The sequence below is a fragment of the Pinus tabuliformis genome, chromosome 1_2, assembly GCF_031772625.1.
Source record: "Pinus tabuliformis cultivar Carrire ecotype Pingquan chromosome 1_2, CPIR1, whole genome shotgun sequence".
Taxonomy (NCBI): domain Eukaryota; kingdom Viridiplantae; phylum Streptophyta; class Pinopsida; order Pinales; family Pinaceae; genus Pinus; species Pinus tabuliformis.
Window position 1 is genome coordinate 63,557,081 of NC_142298.1, and position 9,205 is coordinate 63,566,285.

The window sequence follows — 9,205 nt, forward strand, 5'->3', positions numbered from 1 at the left end:
TCTAGAAGAATGAGAAAGAGCCATGCACTAGCACTAGCACTAGCACTAGCACAAGCGAGATAGAGGGAGAGCCAACTCTCTCACATGACTAGGAAAAGACTAAATCCCACAAGAAGAAACCAACGACCCAAACAAAGAACGATTGATGAGAAACCTCAAATAGAAAAACTAAAAAATGAACAACGCAGACGAATAACTCTAGATTAACCGCCCCTACAGAAGAGATAAGCCCCTGACTTATCTTTTGATGTTACTTTATATTTTTCGTCAGTTTTTTCATATATGTAATGACCCAGAATCAAAACATACAAACTACTTAAATCAATTAATGTTATTAATAATCAACACTAAAATATTCAATTGATTAGCACATAATTTAGGAAACATGAGAAGTGAAGAATTACCTATAAAGAAAAGATATATCTTACTAGAGATTTCAAATTTGTGGGACTATTTGGATCTCTCTAACCACAACAATGTCTTTTGGAAGGATCTCCACCCAACTATAGGCTTAGTTTCACTGAATATTTCTATAGTTGACCACCCTCGAGCTCTCAATCAACTACTACAACCAGTGAATGCTACTCTCCTCCATCCACCCCCAGGAAAGAATGAATGCTTCTCATCCCCTTTTCATCAATTAAATAGAGCAATCCATTCCAAAAATGGAAATGGAATCTTCATGCACATAATCCATGTGTCATCATGCCAACTTATTTTTCTTTGTCTTAAGTTTTCCTTAACTCAATCTTTTCCTTAATTTGACACTTTCTTATTTTATTCATATTTTACTTTTTGTTAACTTTACTTATTCTTACTATTTTTTATAGTTTATTTTTATTTACTTATTCGAGACTTCACTTTATTATTCATTATTTTAGTTATTTACTTTTATTATATTTTAATTATTTATTTTATTTTATTTATTTATTTATTTTCTCATTTTTTATTATTTTTTATTTCATTTATTATTATTATTATTATTATTTATTGATTTATTAATATAGGGCATTACATACTCCCCCTCTTCAAGGAACTTTGTTGCAAAGTTAAGTTTAATCATTTAACTAGTTTATTATTTTATTTATTACTTCATGTATGTCCAACACCCTCTATTGAACTATTATAAGGCCACCCAAGTGACCACAATAGGAATTGAAAGTTACATCACAACACTAAGGATATTAAAACGAATCTCTAACCCTTTTCCCTAACCTTCAGAACTAGGCATAGAACCTCATCGGTTTATACCAAAGCCCCAAGGCTCAAAACTCATCTACTCCAAGGTAGACATTTGGTCCCAGTACTCAATTTCCCCAGGTATCTATAAAGGGTGGGCCCAAATTCCACCACAATTCACTAAGGTTTACAACCCCAGGCATGGAAGTCCCCACACCACTTCTGACTTTGACATCCCTACTCCAATATCAAGCACTCGACCCCCTTAAGATGGTCCCATATCCCATCGAGAGCTATACAAGACAAAATAAACATTGGCATAATCGTGTTGATTGGGTTTTTCCCTAGCCCTATGGTGTTATCTATTCTCCCTACAAGTGTGGGCTCCCATGATATCATTAAATAAATTGGCCCTCTAGACCTATTGGGGTATTTCCTACCAATCACCATCTCTCAACATGCAACCAATGCATTAGTCACAATCATAACATCATAATCTCATAGAAAATAATTTGCATGCTAACTCTTACATGTCATCATGAGGACACAACATCATTGTTATCTCAACATTCTGAATAGTAAAGAACTACTTGCTCATGCATGTCATAAAATTTACATGCAATTACCAAAAGCTTCACACCATGAAATACCATCTTAGGTTATAACATAAATATATCTATATCAAATGTATATCATTATATCACATAATAAATAGAACCACGTGTCAATATAACCTCATATCTTAACATCATAAAAATGAGAATCATCTCAATACACATCAAATATAAAGCAATAATATACTATAAGCATTCTTATCATTACTCATCAGAAAAATCAATTTTGTTTGCTTGTATAAACAATGAAAGCCAACTATGAAAAAATAATATTCAACATCCATGTAGGATTTAGGCTATCTCATTAATACTATTAGTGTCATGTTTCATCTAGATACCAATTACTTTTCAATAATAATTTCATGTTCTTTTAACTCGGAAGTTGACTATTTACACAATAGGTATAGTAATTTAAGTACATCGTTAAACTTCAAATGAGCCTCATCATCTAAAGCCTTAATCTCTATGATGTATTCTTCCTTCCCTGAGGAACTCTTTAAATTCATCATTAATATATTACTGGTTGCACATTCATAAGAGCCACCTTCGAGCCCTCAATAAACCACTACAACCAGTGAATCCTCCTCTCCTAGATTTTTCCTCTGGAAATAATGAATGACTCTCATCCCCTTTTCATCCATTAAATAAAACAATTCATTCCGAAAATGGAAATGGAATCTTCATGCACATAATCCATGTGTCATCATGCCAACTTATTTTCTTTGTCTTAAGTTTTTTTTTTTACTCAACATTTTTCATAATTTGGCTCTTGTTTATTTTATTCATTTTTTATTTTTTGTTAACTTTACTTATTCTTACTATTTTAAAGTTTATTTGTATTTACTTATTCACAACTTACTTTATTATTCATTATTTTATTTATTTACTATTATTATCTTTCTTTTACTATTTTTTATTTTCTCATTTTTTATTGTTTATAATTTCATTTTGTTACGATTATTATTATTATTATTATTTATTAATAGAGGGCATTACATGCTACCCCTCTTCAAGGAACTTTGTCCCAAAGTTAAATTTAATAATTTAACTTGTTTATTATTTATTTATTTATTTATTACTTTATGTATGTTCAACATCCTTTGTTGAACTAGTGTAAGGCCACCCAAGTGACCACAACAGGCATCAAAAGATATATCACAACAACGTGGAAATTACAAGGAATCTCAAGTCATTTTTCCCAACCTTCAGAACCAGTCATAAAGCCTCACTGATTTATAGTAAAACCCCAAGGCTTAAACATCATCCACCCTAAGGTATCCATCTGGTCTCAGTACTCAATAACCCTCGACATCTGGAAAGGTTGTCCCAAATCCCTCCATAACTCACTAAGCTACACAACCTCAAAATGGAAAATTTTAGGGGCTAATATTCACAGATGGGCTAATTTTCCATGATTTTTCCAAAAAACAATTCGCAATTTCCATTTTTTATAAAAATGATTTGCCCAAATTTTACAATATAAAATTATTTTTCCCTAAAAATCGCCAACTTTATATAGAGAGTATATATATAATCATTATAAATTTGAATAATTTTACAAATACCTCAATAAACATTTTATAGTTTGCATATTAGGGACTAGTGAGATTCGCCTATGTTTTTAAACTTCAAGAAATTTTTCCATCCTTAAAATTTTTCCTGAACCTCAAGCATCAAATTCCCCATACTCATTCTAGACTTTGGCCTCCCAACTCCAATGTTAGGCACTTTTCCTTCTTAAGATGGTCACATAGCCCATCGAAAGTTATAAAAGGAAAAAGAAACACGAGCACAAGTAGTGTTGATTGAGTTTGTTCCCATCCCATATGGTGTTACCTATTCTCCCTTGGAAGTATGGGCTCCCACGATATCATCAAATAATCTAGCCCTCTTGGCCCATTGTTTATTTTCCTGCTAATGACCACCTCTCAACATGCAACCAATGCATTAGTTTCCATCATAACATCATTAATCTCACAAAAAATAATCCACATGCTAACTCTCACATGTCATCATCAGAACACAACATCATTGTTATCACAACATTATGAATAGTAAAGAACTACATGCTCATGCATGTCATAAAATATACATGCAATTACCACATGTTTCACATCATGAAATATCATATTAGGTTATAACATCAACATATCTATATCAAATATATATCATGGCATCACATAATAAATGGAACCACATGTCAATATAACCTCATGTCATAACATTATAAAAATGAGAATCATCTCAATACACATCAAATATAGAGTAATAATACACTATAAGCATTCTTATCATGATTCATCAAAAAAATCAATTTCATTTTCTTGTATAAGCATAACTAACAACTATGAAATAAAATTATTCAACATCCATCTAGGATCTAGGCTATCTCATTAATACTATTAATGGCATGTTTAATCCAAATACCAATAACTTTTCAATAATCATTTCACGTTGTTTCAAGTTGGAAGTTGACTATTTACACAATAGGTATAGTCATTTAAGTACATTGTTAAACTCCAAATGTGTCTCATCATCTTGAGCCTTAATCTCTATCATGTATTTTTCCTTCCTCGAGGAAATATAGTGAAATTAATCATTAAGATATTACTGGCCACACAATCATTCTTTAAATCATCAATATCAAAATTAAAATTACATGATCACTATACATATTTTTCTTATTCATTCTTGTACCATTCTACTTAATGGAACACTTACACTAGGTCATCCTTGTTTAAGTTTGTTATTGTTCTTAATCCACTTGCATGAGGGTTTGTTGATTCCTAGTTATTTATACATCACTTGGTAATTATCATTGTTCATCCTAGAAAAAATTCTTATCTCATTAACCTGCCATCTCAATATCAGTTGGTTTCTTTTATTTTACATTCACCCTTCTTCAAGTTGAGCTAGAGATTATTCTCTTTCACTTTTGGTTTTTGAACATTATTTGTGGTTTATAATTTGTAGCACTTGAACTACTACAACCATTATTGTCCACAAAAAAAATTATGTGCTTGGTGTGGTTTGGTAGTAACTTCTTTCAATGCTAATGTCACAAATCAATAAGTTGTTTATATTAATCCACTCATGAGATAATGAATGCGGATTAGAACAATTCACCCCATATTAGTTGATTCTCAAATCTTCTGTGAATTTGTGCATAATCCTTCTCAATTTTCTCAATTATGATTTTCCACCAACATTCATCTTATACTTCATGCTAGGTGTTTTATTATTAGTCTACGTAGTCTATTTCATTTGCCAAAAGGTAAATAATTATTATTTTGGGTATGTGTTATCTTCTATCCACGAGTAGTCCCAAGGATGGTGGACAGACCCACCCATGGCTTTACGCATGGTTTTGGGCATGATGGTTTTTCCCATGGTATTTTGTAGATCTGATCAATGGAATTGTGGTTATGTTATAATCTAAGGTTAATAGATTTGGGTTTATAAATGCTTCGACACGTATATAATTCATTGTAACATTAAAAGGAATATAATGAAAAATTAATCTAGTTTTCACAGTTTTGGGTTCCAGGAGAAAACCTGTGTATATTTTATGTTCTCTCCATTGTATATATATATATATATATATATATATATATTAAGAATTCATTTGCAAGTAATTTTTGTATAGGGTTGAAACCTAATTTGGTATCAAAGTTGTTTCGGTTACAAGGGGATGCCTTTGCTACCGAGGGGTTTTTCCTAGGCCTATGGTAGACCCTATTACAATGGGAGATCTGTGAGATTAATTCTTGCAATGAAAGGAGATAGTGAACAATGGAAATATAAATATCGATAAATTCAATGGAAAAAGTTTTGACCCGTGGAAGTTGTTTTAGTTGCTACAACACCCCTCCAAAAATTTTCATATATTCCAATTTTCAAGCCTCCTTTTGGTATTGTGAACTATCGTTTTGAGTTGCTTAAGTAATACTTGGTCTTAGTTTACTAACATTCAAGTCATCTTCTAGTGTTATCAAGTGTCGTAATTTCTTGATCTCACATGCCTGGCTTTTTCCCTCAATTGTGCACTTCGAGATGACAGACATTGCATGCCACTCATAATTGCGCACTCCCTGATGGTAGTAATTGCATAGGCCTTGATAGTAGGGATTGTGCAATCCTCTTTGATAGTCAATTGTGCAGTCTCTTGTGATAGGAAATCGTGTAGTCCCTTGAGCCAGTGAATTGCACAAGTTCGAGAGATTGTCAATTGTTCATTCACTAAGGATAGAAATTGCGCATTATGTATAATAAGATATTGCACACCACTTGTCGACAATGTAGACACACTTTCCAAAGTTAACATAGTCACAAGTTGCAACTAGCTAACTCTAGCTCCTATATTTGTGACATGCATGTGAAAATACTAACCCTAGATCTATGAGTGCTCACCTATATAAGAAGCTATCCCAAAGATCATTCTCATACTCATTTCTTGAGCATAAGGATATTTTACATGCATGTGCACCCATATTTTGGGTATGTTTCATAATTGTTGCCTTTATTTGCTTTAACTATCACTTTTGTCATTTTTTCTTTCGTAAGTGTCGTTTTTTCCTTCTCTTTACATAAAAAGTGTTGCTTTTGCTATATTTAGTTGTTTTATGTGTCGTTTCTCTCTTACATGCTTCATTTCTAGTGTCTCTTTTGCTATATTTAGTTGTTGCATTTGTCGTTTCTCTCTTAAATGCTTCATTTCTAGTGTCACTTCACTTTCTAAGTCCTTTCTCATTTTGGTAATCATTGCAGTTCAATGTATTTATGCATGTTGATCTTCTCATAATCCTCATCGCTTGTTGTTAATCAATACTTAGTTGAATTTCGATATGATATTCTTCTCTGCCACTCTAACTACGCATTTCTCCCTTCCACTTAGAAGATATCAAGCCTTACTCTCAGTTGATCCAACATGCGCACCTCCCAAGGTCTGCCTCCTTTCAACTATGCATTGCAAAACTCTAGCTAGCAGTGGTGTCATCTCTACTCTTTGTGACTGAACATTGTGCAATCCTTTGCCTCAACTGCATACTACGCACTTCCAACTAGTAGTTTGTCACCTTATATCCACTGTTGATGAGAAATACACAGTCAATGAGCTCTCTCTCTCTTGGGAAATACGCATTGTGCAGTCACAAGACTGAAGCATCCAACCTTGCCTTTATTGACCAAGCATGCACAATCTCTCCTCTTTATCATTGCATAGTGCACACTTCCAATGGCTAGTAAAGTCCCTTTAGCCTAAAGTTTGCTTCTTGTACTTAGAATCTTGCGCAATCCTCGCTCTCAGTGGTTGTTTTTTGCATTTGATAGCTTAATAGAATAAGATATTATTTGTGGAACTAACTTTGTGTTTCCATGAGTGCATCTCCACGTACAAGTGATACAATTCAAGAGCTTATTTGTCTCACATCCTCCACCAACACAATGCCTCCAGTTACGAGACAAGCACCAACTAAGGAGGTAATTGAAAGTAGTATTGAAGGTGTTGGGGAGAGTTCTAAATCAGGAGCACCTATATTGGAAGATACCAAGCGTTTTGTGGATAAGTCCCCTACTATATCATGGTTGACCATAAAATATGATTTCAATAAGAAAGAGTTCCCAAATGATCTGGACGACAAGGAAATTAACATCAATGTAAAGAGATATAGGTTCCACAAAATTTCTTGTAGATATCTGGTGAAACCATGTGTAGAAGGAATAGGATGGATTTTGCAAGGTCTAGAATCCAAGAACATGGTTCTTAGAAATGTCAGTGGGAAGGATCTCGCGACATTCCAACCACATGATCTTCACTCATACAACAAACTTCTGAAGCCATAAGTCTATCTCAATTCTCAGTATTATGCAGTTTGGGCTCATTTGCATGCCAAGGATGTCATCAGATCATGGTGGTAGGAGCCAACCAATTTTCGCCAAAATCTAGAGGGGATCTATACGATAAATTTATTAAAGAAGGTTTATGAGTACCTCATGGAAATTTGTTGCAGACTGTATGGGTGGGAAAGCATTGAGTTTTGTGAAAAAGGATGAATCTAAATTCTTTACCCGATATTCATAGAAGGGAATATCTTCAACTAGTCAAAAATATTTGCCCATCAACTACAGATTAATGTATCAAAGGTGAAGAAGGATGCAGAATGTGGGAAAACTCGGTTCTTCGTATTTGCATACTTTCTTGATGGAATTTTTGCAAGAAATGAGCTTTTGGGTCTAGAGTAGAAGTGGACTCAATAGTAGATCTTTGTCAACATCTATTGCGAACTACTTTCAGAATTCAGTTATAGGGGAGTTTATGGAAAACTAGTTGAGCACTTCTTTGATGTGATCTATCAAATTATCTTTGAAGAAGATGAACTTTGCATGACCGGTCAAGCCAAATAAGCGGTTATTGAAGTTGCAGAATGGTTCACTTCTTCTTATGGCACCTACCTCATAGTCTTCAATTCCCAAAAGCCACCACACCTTTTAATGAAGTATGTGACTAATAAGGTGGTCATGTAGGAGATTGAATGTCAAGTTTTCTCAGGAATATCACAACTATTGCAGAAGAAGAAGAATTCACCATGGCCTCTCCTTCCCTTGAAAGTGGAGTCTTATGATCTGAAGAACCTGAATCCAACAAAAGAAGAAGTTGAAGAACTCAGTTGTTTCAGGTTTAGTGAAATGAGCTTCCATATATATGACCCCAGGGGAGTATGCAAACATTGTTGTGCTAAGTTTCATTTTTCCTAGTCTTATATTTCTATTTCTCTAGAATATGAGGAAAATATGAAGAATTGATACAATGCTTCCAGAGAAACTAGGTTAGGTGATGAGGCAGACCCTTCTAACACAATTTATATATCAGATATTTCTCAAGAAAGGAACCAACATGAAGTGCCTACTCAAGATAGTGTTATCAAGCCAAAGAGGAAGATTATGCATGATCCAGAAGAAGAGAGGAATATAAAATTCAAAGACGACCCAAACACCAAAGGCACAGTTGAAGCTGAGAGGCAAAGAAAATAATTAGAATAAGCGTAGAGGAAGTGGCAGGAAGAGGAGCAGAAACAGGAGGAGGAGAACTAGTACAAGGAAGGAAATAGAAAGAAGAAAAGATAATTAAGAGAAGAGAATACATGCAAAGGAGAAAGGAGGAGTTGATAAAGTGAAAAGAAGAGGAGACTAGAAAAAATTAACAAGAAGAGGTTATGCAAAAGCAGCGGGAAGAAGAAGAATGACCAAAGTTATTAGAAGAATAGGAAAGAAGGAGAAGGCAGGAGGATTATTTGTGGGCCCAGAAGATAGATGAAGGACAAGAGGAGGATAACTAAGAATTAAATATCATGTTGATCGCATAATAAACAAGCTATCGTTCCTCGCCTCTTACTAGTGGCCACCGCTCGTTCAAT